Here is a 13,049-nt window from a genome sequence, read left to right on the forward strand (position 1 = left end):
CATTGAATTTGCTCTGCCATTCCATCATGGCTGACTTACTACCCCTCTCAACCACATTCTCCTCCCTTCTTCCCGTAACCTTTGACATCAAGACACTATCGACCTCTGCTTTAAATATACCCGATAACTTAGACATCACAGCCATCTGTGACAATGAATTCCACACACTCACCACTCTCTGGCTAAAGAAATTCCTCTTCATCTCTGTTCTATTGGGAAGTCCCTATATTTTGAAGTTGTGCCTCTGGTCCTAGACTCACCCACTATAAGAAACACCTCCACTCTATCTAGGCCTTTCAATTTTTGATAGGTTGCAATGAGATTCCTCCCCGCATCCCCTCACCCCATTCTTCTAAATTTCAGTGAGTTAAGACTCAGTGCCATCAAACGCTTCTCATATGTTAACCCTTTCATTCCCAGATTCCTTCTCATGAACCTCTTTTGGACTCGCTCTATTCCCAGTACATTTTTCTTAGACCAGGGACCCAAACATTTTCACAATACTCCGTGTGATCTGATCAATGCCTTATAAAGCCTCAGCATTACACCCTTGCTTTTATATTATAGTCCTCTTGAAATGAATCTGAAAATTGTATTTGCCTTCCTTATCACCAACTCAATCTGCAGGTTAATCTTAAGGGAATCCCGTATAAGGTCTCCAAAGTCCCTCTGCACCTCCTGTTTTTTTAAATTTTCTTCCCATTTAGAAAATAGTTCATGCCTTCATTTCTTCTGCCTAGGTGCATGACCATACACTTCCCAACAATATATTCCATCAGCCACTTCTTTGCTCATTCTCCCTTGGTCTTTGTGAAGCCTTGGTCCTTGTGAAGACTCCCTTCTTCCTGAAAACCATCTGCTCTTCCACCTATCTTCATATGGTCCACAAACTTGGCCTCAAAGCCATCAATACCATCATCCAAACCATTGACATATAACACGAAAAGATGTATTCCCAACACCGACCCTGCGGAACACCACTAGTCACCAGCAGGCAACCAGAAATGATCCCATTTATTCCCACTCTTTTCCTCCTGACAGGCAGCCAATCTTCTATCTATACCATTATCTTTCCTGTAACAGCATTGGCTTTTATCATGTTTAGCAGCCTTGTGTGCAGCACTTTGTCAAAGGCCTTCTGAAAATCTAAGATACAACATCCACTGACACTCTTTTGCCAATCCTACCTGTTTTTTCCTCAAAAAATTCCAACAGATTTGTCAGGCAATATTATCCCTTCAGGAAACCATGCTGACTTTGGCCTATTTTATAATGTGCTTCCTGGTACCTCGAAACTTCATCCTTAATAATGGACTCCAACATCTTCCCAACCATTGAAGTCAGGCTAACTGGCCTGTAATTTTCTTTCTTCTGCCTCCCTTCCTACTTAAAAGAATGGAGTGATATTTGCAATTGTACAAGATGAAACTGCACCTTCAGCAATATTGTGAGCGGTTCTAGTCATCATACTATAGGATGTCATCAAGCTGAACAGGGTACTGAAAAGATCTACAACAAATGATGTACGTGCACTGACTCAATAGGCTCAGACTTTATTTTTCCTCCGGACTGATGGCACCTGAGGGATGACCTTATATACAGCAGCTTTACAAAATCATGAGAGGAATAGATAAGTTGAAAGGTCACCAAGTTTTTGCAAGGTTAGAAGAGTCTAAAACCAGCAAGATAACAAGGTTTAGGGGGAACTGAGAGGCAAGGTTTTTCCACACAGGGTAAATGGAATGAGTTGCCAGAGGTGCAGTATGGCCAAGTACAATTAGAGTGTTTGAAAAACATTTGGACAGGCGAGGTTAGGATGGATATGGCCCAAATGGAACTAGCTCAGAAAGGCACCATGGTCATCATGGATGAGTTGGGATAAAGGATCTATTTCACTGTGGTATACCTCTATAACTGCAACTTAGACCTAGGTATGCAATGTAAAACTTCAAAATCAGCAGATTTTCTAAATTTGTAAGTGAGATACTAATCGATTGCATCAGACAGTCTGAAAGAATCGGCAGATAACCAGCAGATTAAGGTGCTAATAGACACAATATATGTGTAAAGACCTGAAGCATGGTAGCGTCCACATGGCTATCAAGGCACAGAGAAATAGTACTGCACAGATACTGTTTGGACTGGCATCCAATCCCTGCAGCTAACTCTGAACAGCAGGCATGAAGCTCCCAAAGCGAGCCTGGGAATGGTTTCAGCCATAAGGCTGGACTGCAGCATCTAGGGATAACCCTGAAGAAACAAGGTGCAAGGGAGAGTTGATAGACATGCCCAAAATTATGACTGGTTTGGGAAAACACAAGGAACCTAATTGTTGTGTATTTAATATTTCAGTAATATTTGAATAATGTTGTAAATATGTTGTTTAATTAAGCATTCTTTGCTGTTTACATTAGGCATTGCAGGTTATATGTAAAAGTACATGAATGGCATACGTCATCATGCCACCACGCCATTAAGTGTGCTTCTCACTAAAGTAAGAATCAAACTAAGACAAGGATTCCTAGCTCCAAGATTTTGCTTTCAATTAGCTTTCTGTTTAGGGATTGCAAAACATAATAGTTGGTGATGAGGAAGTTTTAAACAAACCAGAGATAACTACCTACCTGTTGAAGCACAGCGAGGCATTCAAATTTTAAAAAACAACTGCAGCACGTTCCTCTTCAAGAAGGAACAGAGACGTTCGAGTTAGAAAAAAGGAGGAAACTGACAAATTCACAGCTTCATAAACAGTGAGTACCGGGTGATACTAATCAAATTTAAAAAGAGCAGAAATGGTTTTTTATATTAAAAAGATAGACATGGTCAATTGCACAAGAGAAAACTGGATATTGTATAGTGGGTGAATTCAGCTGTGTTTTGAAGCAAATGAAATAGTCAATGAAAACCTCGTGCCATTTTTACTGAGTGTATTGGGTTTAAAGGCACACCATTTTGCTTACAAGTTTATCTACTCCAACCAAACCACCCGAAATAAGCTTAGCTGCTATCCTGAAAGTAATGCAGGAACATTTAGAACCAAAGTCACTGTTGTTGCTGAACCCTGTGAGTTTCATAAGCAGAATCAAAAGGAAAGGGAGTCCATTTCAGTGAACACGGCTGAAATGAAGAGATTGAGCATTGTGAGTTCAGTAATGGACTTAATGATACACTGAGAGATTACTTAGTTTGTAGAATCTTAAAAGAGAACATTCAAAAAAGACTCCTAACTGCAGCACAACTTAGGCTACGTCCACACTAGACCAGATAAATCCATAACCAAAGCTTTTTCTCTTCGTTTTGACCCTCTGTCCACACTGAAACAGCGTTTTCCTCCCCCGAAAAATGGAGCTTTTCTAAAACGCCCTCCAGAGTGTGTAAATTTGAAAATGTTGCTTGGGCTAGAGTAGTGTGGACGGGGTAACCGGAGATTTCTAGAAACACCGCCATGATGTGCCAGAACAGATGGCGGCATTTCATTGTTTTCCTGAATGCAATCCCCACACAACCTGACAATTTCAGAACAGACAGCAACGAGACTGAAGCCAGAAGAGTTAGAAATGTACTCACCATATACTTTGACCCATAACTTACTGAATAAAATAAGTTTACTCACTTTGCCCTGTTTTCCATACTTGCTCGTATGAAGGTGGTTTACCTATTTATGCAAGTACTTCTCTGACAATAGATGTGTAACAGCCTACTGTAACATTGTATGGAAATACAAGATAACACTGATGCAGACATGTACTTCCTAAGAAGGTTGGCGTCATTCAGTGTCTGTAGTGAGATGCTGAAGATGTTCTATAGGTCAGTTGTGGAGAGCACCCTCTTCTTTGTGGTGGCGTGTTGGGGAGGAAGCATTAAGAAGAGGGACGCCTCACGTCTTAATAAGCTGGTAAGGAAGGCGGGCTCTGTCGTGGGCAAAGTACTGGAGAGTTTAACATCGGTAGCTGAGCGAAGGGCGCTGAGTAGGCTACGGTCAATTATGGATAACTCTGAACATCCTCTACATAGCACCATCCAGAGACAGAGAAGCAGTTTCAGTGACAGGTTACTATCGATGCAATGCTCCTCAGACAGGATGAAGAGGTCAATACTCCCCAATGCCATTAGGCTGTACAATTCAACCGCCAGGACTTAAGAACTTTTTAAAAGCTATTATTAATGCTTTTTGAGATAGTGATTTAGATGCATATCATATTTTTTACTGAGTTAAGTATTGTATGTAATTAGTTTTGCTACAACAAGTGTATGGGACATTGGAAAAAAAAGTTGAATTTCCCCATGGGGATGAATAAAGTATCTATCTATCTATCTATCTATCTATGTTTTATACATTTAACAAGGTGCTTTATTAATGCAACAGGGTTAGTCAGTTTTTCAATGTTCGTCGTCAGCCAGGTCATACTGTCCGTGAACTCCCTGTCGGTTGCCTCAATACACTCCGGTATTTGTTTTTTTAGTTTTAAGTCCTCCTGCATGAGAGCCAACAGCTGTCCGTTATTTAGCAATTTTGTTTTAAGTTTTTCTAGTCTGTAACTGCACAAACACGGACTTTCACAGCGAGATTCGACACCAAACATTTCGCTTGTTTTCTGTTAATGTGCCCTGCGCATGCCCAGTAGACGGAGATTTGCCCAAATATCTGTTTTAATGTGGACGGAGGTATTTTCAAAAACGTTTGGTGTGGACGCATATCGTTTTTACACGAAACTGGCGTTTTCAAAATTATCCAGTCTAGTGTGGACATAGCCTTGCTGTATGTTTAAAAGGGCAGTTGAAATTGCTATATTAATGGAAACAGCAGACATAATTGATTTGGCCTGGATGTTAAAAACAGGATCAAGTATATTAAATGATTTGAAATAGAGAGGGGATGTGCTGAGCAGTTTGACGTGCTCAGTCAAACACAACAAAACAAATTAGCCAGCCAGCCATTTCATTGATTGCTGTAAGATATTTCTGTAAATAAAAATAGCTGCTGTGTTGGCCTTCATGTGGTTTAGTCTAATTGAAGGTAAATCAACATAAGAATTGTGTGTGTGTGTGTGTGTGTGTGTGTGTGTATATACACACACACACACACACACACACGTTTGTACATATATATGAGTATACCATGAAAAAGAATTGTAGTGAAATCATTCTGACCCTTTCATTGATGTCACTATTGTTTCCAGTTTTACACTGGCTCTCATTCACAAGCACTTCGAAGTATCTTTCAGATAAACTCGGTTCTCTCTCCTTGTCCTTTCAGCCTCCCTTTCCCCCATGTTTGGCAGCCACTGGAGTGTGTTTTTAGGAGCAGATGCCATTCTCTCTCTGCTGTACAGCAAAGTGTCAGAGCAGTAATAAAGTAGGAGTGCCCCACACAGATCACCTTAGCTATTTAAGTAGAAATTATTCTAACATAGTGGCACATTCGTTTGCCACCAATTTCACAGCATTTTTTTGAAAAGACATGGATTGATGCTCATATTACACACTTTACTTCAGTGCACCAAAAAAAAACTGAAATCCAACTTCCAAGCAGACACGGGGAAAGAAAATGGGTAAATTCTTGCACAACTAAGCATTCACAAGTTTTAAAATGCTGCTAATTTTTACTATCAACATAATGTGCTCCTCAGTTTAAATTATTAACACTTGGTGGCATGATTGTGTAGCAGTTAGTGTAATGCTATTACAGCAGCTGTGATTCCTGCTGCTCTGTGTAAAGTGTTTGTACATTCTCCCCAACACCCCATGGGTTTCCTCCAGGGGCTCTGGTTTCCTCCCATAGTCCAAAGACCAAAGATGTAGGGATTAGTGGCTTAGCTGGTCACATGAGTGTAATTGGCTGGTGCCAACTCATTGGGCCAGGAGGGCCTGTTCTCATGCTGTACTGTACCTCTAAATCTAAAAATTAATAATAATTATCCTCCATGCACTGTGACTGCCCGATCTATGACTTGCTTGATTACTAAAATTAACAGGTGAGGTGGGTTTGAGAGCAGGTAGTAGATGTGTAGAGAATCCCCAGCTATTTATTTCGATTGGCTGCTTTGGTCCTAAAGCATTTTTTTTATATTTGACTTCGGTGCATTTGTGGCACTTTATTCTTTCTCCTTGCTGTTTATTCACTGAATTTCAATGTCGAATAGATCCATGCAGGTTATCTATTTTCTGCCTGTTTTGATGCAAGCTGACATCCTAAAAGTAATAGTAATTCAGAGAAGCTGCCTGGGTAAGTGATCAATCAGCGTACTCCACACATAAATCCATATCCATCCAATAAATCAACGAGGCCCCTCTCTAACTCTGGATTTGAGTCCACACATCTAGCTAACAAACCTGAAGATCGTACCAGTAATTCCTGAGAGGAAGGTATCTGTCATACAGTCTACTACATGGGCCAAGTCCTCCTCTTCTCCTGTGTTTACATTCCAGAATTTCACAATACTTCCCCCTCACTTAATTGTTGTACTTCTGGAAATGGAATCAAAAAGTGCACTCTGGCTGAGTGATATGTACTGGACTGACTGCTGGTGTAAAATGCACGTAAACCTGCCAAACTGTACGGAGTCACTGTCAAGAACTTTACAACTCCTGTTCTCAACATTATTTAATAATTATTTATCTATTTATATTTTTTCTTTTTTATATTGGCACAGTTTTTTGTCTTTTCCACATTGTTAGTTTGTCCATCTTTGTGTGTAGGTTTCCATTGTGATTCTATGGTCTGCAAGAAAATGAACCTCCAGGTAGTATATGGTGACATATATGTACTTGATAAAAGATTTACTTTGAACTTTGAATGTTGAACTTTGACAACTCCTTTACAGATATTTCTTAAACTAAAGAATGTGTCACTTCATTTAAAGTAGCGCAAACATTAACACAAACACCTTAGCACCAGATTCCTGTCTTCGTTATCTAAATAAGGGGAAGACAAATTTGGTATGAGAAGATTCAAGTTCGATTGGAGCTGGCTGTAAATTTTTACCGTTATATGCTGTAATGCAAATAAAAATAATACAACAATCTAGTTAGCAGTTTCTTGACAGGAAATATGGGGCCTTCATTAAGCATAGTTATAACAAAGGGAATGGTTTTCAGCCAAGTATTATCAATACCACCTGATTTTTGGATGCACACTGACTGACCTCAGACAGAATGTAATTCACTCTGACTTAAACCTAGACAGGGCTATAGTAATTCCCACACATTTTGATTTTATGCTTTAAAAATGATGCACCAATCAAATGGAAAACCACCAGTTATATACTGTTAAAGTATGTAATAATTATAGTAATAGCTTTATTTACAGTATATAGCACCTTTCATGCATTAAGATGCAAACCCAAAGTGCTTTAGATGGATTGTATAGAAAACTCAATATAACCATAAAAATACAAGACAAATTTAAAAATTATAATAAAGACAAACATTACATAGAATAAAATGTAATCGAATATACCAAATCAACAAGCATTAGTAATCCTATAAGTAGGCCAAATAAAAAAGTAGGTTTTTAGAAGTGTTTTGAAACTTTCCACAATACTAACCTGGTGTATCTCAGTAGGAATGTTCCAGATTGTCAGTGCATAAGAGCAAAAGTAATTTGGTTCTGTGACGGTTGAACATTTGTCCTCATTGCAAAGAGGATGCAGCATAAAAAGAACTCTGGTTGCTCAGTGTAGCAGTATAATAATAGTAATACATTTATTTTTTCCTAGTCACATCTCAAGGGGAGTACTCAGTTCATCAAATGTTAGCTGGAATGAATCTACACTCACTTTATTCGGTACACCTGTACACCGGCTCGTTGATGCAAGTATCTAATCAGCCAATCATGTGGCAGCAACTCAATGCATAAAAGCATGCAGACATGCTCAAGGGGTTCAGCTGAATGGGGAAGAAATGTGATCTAAGTAACTTTGACTGCGGAGTGATTGTTGGTGCTAGACAGGGTCGCTTGAGTATCTCGGTAACTGCTGACCTCCTGGGATTTTCACACACGACAATCTCTGAAACTTCCAGAGAATGGTGCGATAAACAAAAAAACATCTAGTGAGCGGCAATTCTGTGGTAGAAAATGCCTTGCTAATGAGAGAAGTCAGAGGAGAATGGCCAGACTGGTTTAAGTTGACAGGAAGGTGACAATAACTCAAATGCAGCAGCAGAAGACCACAGGCACTTCATTAGGTACCTCTTGTGCCAAACAGAGTGGCCACTGAGTGTATATAACCTCAGCTGTAATATTGCCTGCAAAGAATATTAAGGGTAGTGCCCAGATGAAGAGCTTTACATAATAGAAAAACTGCTTAAAATGTTTACTTACTCATAATCAAAGCAATTTTGCCTCCTAATTTATAAGCTCACAGCAAGATTGTGGGTCTTTTGTAAATTAAATTTAGCTTTTTTTTTCCTTATTTGACTTGACCAAGGCTGACTATTATCTAAACAGTATAAAATACAATGAAATATTTTTTAAGATAAACAAAATTAAATAATTCAATCAATTATCCTTATTTAAGGATGAGTAAGCACTTTCAAATGAATGGGGTTGCAATTTATACACCAACTCTGGTGTCGAGCTGAGGGGCTAGATGTGAAGTGCACCTGAACCACCTCTCCAACAAGTCAGTACCCCACATTAATCTCAGTGGTAAGCCCTCCAAAGGGGAATATATTTTAGAGATGTTGCTAGGTTATTTTGGATTTCTGCATTTGAATGAGCAAGCAAAAATGTTTAATAATAAGTACTTTATTGATCCTGAGTGGAAAATTATTTTGTTACAGCAGCAACATTTAGCAATAATAATAAATATAGTAATAATAACTAATAATAAAGTGCAGAATGGTAATATACACAATAATAATTTCACAATGTGCAATAATAATTTATGAAATAATAAACCAGAGACTATTGTACTGTGATGTGTGTTCTCCTGTCGCACAGAGATGAACAGTTGTATATGCTTATTGCATTTGGTAGGAAAGATTTTCTGTAATAATTCTTGTGACAGCGGAGCTGAAAGAGTCTGTTAGAAAGGGTGCTCCACTGCTTATTCAGTAGGTCATGGAGAGGATGTACCAGATTGTCCATAATGGATAACAGTTTTGTTTAATGACCTTCTCTCCACCACTAACTCAAAAGAGTCTAGGTTGTCGCCAAAGACGGATCCAGCCTTTTCGATGAGTTTATTTGGTCTTTTTGCATCACCAGCACCAATTATATTAACAAACTAGGGAATAGACACCTTTTCCTTCAGAACTGAGTTCTAACAGAGTCCAGTAAGACGTGAAATTCTTTACATTTTCCTTTATGAGCAAGACTGGAACTACAATATAGTCGAATTTCGGGTGGTCACCACATGGTGCTTCATTCAGAACTCTCCGCCATTTCTTGCCTGAAGACTACACTCGTGCCCCTCATCCTTCAGCCCATCAATACTAGTACTACAGCTTCAATTGAGAACAGCAAAAAAAACATTAAATAAAACCTTCTTTGGAAATACAGATTTAACAAACTTTGCTAAAAAAAAAATACATTGTGGCTGAAAAGTTGCTAGTCACCATGTTTGCATTTTTCCACACAGTACAGAACTTGGTGCCAGTGCTTTGCCTCTACACAGGAGTGATATATAGACAAGGCATCTCGCTGAAGGTATTGGATACAATCCCAATGGATATAATGAAAAACTTATTAATCAACGTCTTACTGTGGAGCAAATGAAGCTGGTTCATTAATAATGAAAATTTCAATGCAGAATGATGTGCTGTTGAATCCTGATAGATAAGGCAATTGGAAATTATTCAAAATGTCAAATAGTGCATCTAAAATCTCAAAGATTAGCTGCAAGGTTCATAAAATTTGCCCAAACCCTTTTATTGTTAAGATAATTCAAATAGCATGCTTTTATTGATGTCCTTAGCAACAATCTTATAAGGTATTGTAACTGAGTATGGAGCAATTAACCTCTAAGAAAAGTTAGGAGTGGTAGCTGGGATCAAAAAGAGTGGGATCACATTTCTAAAATAAAATCAGTGGTTCTCCTCTGTGCATGAGTCAAAGCTACCACACAGAATTCTGGTAAAATAATAGCAATTATATCCATTGATCACATAGAATTCATTTAAGAAGGTTAAAGAATTATAAAGGTGTTCCATTCAACCATTAGGCAAGAAACAGTATTCATGTTCTTTATGATTAAGAGCAAAATAAAAGCAATCTTTCTCTCTCTGTACATTTGGGTGTGACTCCAGGTTTTCTAAAATTATCAGAATGCATCAGACTTGGATAGGTTGTTCTATTTGCATATTAAGAGACAAAGCTCTGTTGTTAAGGGAAACAGGTTGAACATTGCTTTGTAATGTTCCCACACACATTAGAAAGTGGTGATGCATTTGTTATAGTTCCACAGCCTCCAATTTCATTATCAGGCGCAAATGAAAGCTTGAGCAAAATGACGGGAAGTCTAAACTACTTCTCATATTTAGTAAGCGAACACGAGGAAATCTGCAGATGCTGGAAATTCAAACAACACACACAAAATGCTGGTGCAATGTAGTCTTGACGAAAGGTCTCGCCCCAAAACGTCGACAGTGCTTCTCCCTATAGATGCTGCCTGACCTGCTGCGTTCCACCAGCATTTTGTGTTCTCATATTTAGTAGTAGTGCAATAATTTGAGTTGAGTATGATGTGCTCCAAAGGGATTATCTGTTGGTGAGTTCTCAGCTGGCTGTAGAGGCTGATGCAGGATCCACATAACCGGATGCTAGAGTGGATTCCCTTAAAGGAGAATGCCTATGAATGACTTTGTTTAACATGGGGAGGCTGACACACGAGCAGCCACCACATGATCCTTGACAGATCAGGGTCGGGCTCCAGTGACATGGAATGCAAGATGACTGGGGACCCTTCATTGCTGCAGCCTTCCTCCGTCTTCACTGCCATTGTGATACGTCATCATCTTCTGCCAGCTTCACCACTGAGGTCTTGGTTGGACAATTCTTTGTCTGGAACCTCCTCCTTGACCTTACCACCATAGATGACCCTATCAGGATCTAAACACCAGATGGCTAAACTCCAGATGGCATCACTCTTTGGATCTCAGGAACTCACTAGCCTCTCTTTCACAACAAGGTGACAATCTTTAGGGAAGACTTTTCAATTACCCATCCACCATCAAGTTCCTCCTGTCCCACTGATAGCAGAGTCTGAAGACATGTTGTATACCTGTACATGTTTTATCAGGAACAAAGTTTGTTTTTGAAATAAGTAGCAGTTTCCTCCTTAGAACCCACAAACCTGGAGTGGAAGCAACTCATCCTCAAACTTATAAGTCTACATTACAGAGGGAGGGGGGAAGGGAGTTTATGAATGAGTAAGAGAGAAAGGCAAAAAGAGTAAGGCATAGAAGAAAGAAAGACAGTGAGAGTGAGAACGACATGGGAGTGAGAGAGAGTTGCCTGTGTCTGTCTATGTTTAAGAGACAAGTAAGAGAGGGAGAGAGAAAATGCCACTGGCAATGCTCTGGTTGTCCAGTAGCTAATTTAATTTTAAGGGTGTAAACAGATGACCTACTTGAACTTGCAGGATGGGTTTGACGGAAGTGATGTCTGGGGGAAACATCTACTGTGAATAAATGTAGTGCTTCCCATTTACTATTTGTAGTTGTTGTGTGATGACCATGAGATATCAAAGCCAGAAGTATCAATTCTTCACTAAACTTGTAAAGGTGTAACTAACTTAATGGTAACCAGTTATCCAGCATTGCTTACATTTTCAATTCAATGTGACATTTGAAGCTTCGATTTATGCAGAAATCGAGATACAGGATGTCACATTTTACATTTCCAAGTAAATCGTGAGCATTAAAGAATCCTGCAGCTGCCTACAATAACTAATCCTTATGATCTTCCCTGATAATATATTTAAGAACATAGAGTGAGTAAAAGAGAAAGGAAGAGAATTCTACAGTTTACCAAGGACCTTCCTTGTAACTAACTTTACACTACACCCTTAAGCCCAAACACTGAGGTTGCCTGCAGAGCAATATATTACATTCTACAAAACATTCTCACATGAGAGTTATTAATCAACAGAAATTTTGTATGTTGGTTTTAATTGCTAAAATAGTTACAAGGCTTTCCTTTAGAGCATGCAAGCAACTTGCCTTGGTGGAACTAATTGCTGTAATTGTTTTATTCAGTCACAGGGTGTCGACATCATTGGTGAGCCTGGCCTTTATTGTCTACCTAATCTTCCCTAAACTGAGAAGGTTCTTAAGTCAGGTGGGCTTTAACAGTCCAGGAGCTTCATACTCAATGTTACTGGAACTAGATGTTTGTGCCAAATTTAAATATTTAGAATGGAAAGCCTCCTGACTTAAGAACCTTCTCAGTTTAGGGAAGATTAGGTAGACAATAAAGGCCAGGCTCACCAATGATGTCGACACCCTGTGACTGAATAAAAAAATTACAGCAATTAGTTCCACCAAGGCAAGTGGTGATGATGCAAATAAACCCTGTATTTTGCAATTTGGTGACTGGTTCAGCATTACTGACAACATCTAAAGAAGCTACGTGAAATACTTCAGAATCAGAGTAAGACAATAGACAATAGACAGTAGGTGCAGGAGTAGGCCATTCGGCCCTTCTAGCCAGCACCGCCATTCACTGTGATCATACACAATCAGTACCCCGTTCCTGCCCTCTCCCCATATCCCTTGACCCCGCTATCTATAAGAGCTCTATCTAACTCTCTCTTGAATGCATCCAGAGACTTGGCCTCCACTGCCTTTTGGGGCAGAGCATTCCACATATCCACCACTCTCTGGGTGAAAAAGTTTTTCTGCATCTCTGTTCTAAATGGCCTACCCCTTATTCTTAAACTGTGGCCTCTAGTTCTGGACTCACCCATCAGCGGGAACATGCTTCCTGCCTCCAGCGTGTCCAATCCCTTAATAATCTTATATGTTTCAATCAGATCCCCTCTCATCCTTCTAAATTCCAGTGTATACAAGCCCTGTCGCTCCAATCTTTCAACATATGACAGTCC

At 39.3% G+C, this 13,049-nt stretch overlaps 1 long non-coding RNA gene across 1 annotated transcript in view; it reads left to right on the top strand.

Moving 5' to 3' along the window:
• The first annotated feature begins 2,655 nt into the window (after window positions 1–2,655).
• LOC140727277 (uncharacterized) overlaps window positions 2,656–13,049 on the top strand; it is a 40,805-nt gene continuing 30,411 nt past the window's right edge. The window contains exon 1 of the long non-coding RNA XR_012098816.1: window positions 2,656–2,750. This is a non-coding gene — a long non-coding RNA (uncharacterized lncRNA). The remainder of the gene's footprint in view (window positions 2,751–13,049) is intronic.

Source organism: Hemitrygon akajei, chromosome 5 (genome assembly GCF_048418815.1).
Source record: "Hemitrygon akajei chromosome 5, sHemAka1.3, whole genome shotgun sequence".
Lineage (NCBI taxonomy): Eukaryota > Metazoa > Chordata > Chondrichthyes > Myliobatiformes > Dasyatidae > Hemitrygon > Hemitrygon akajei.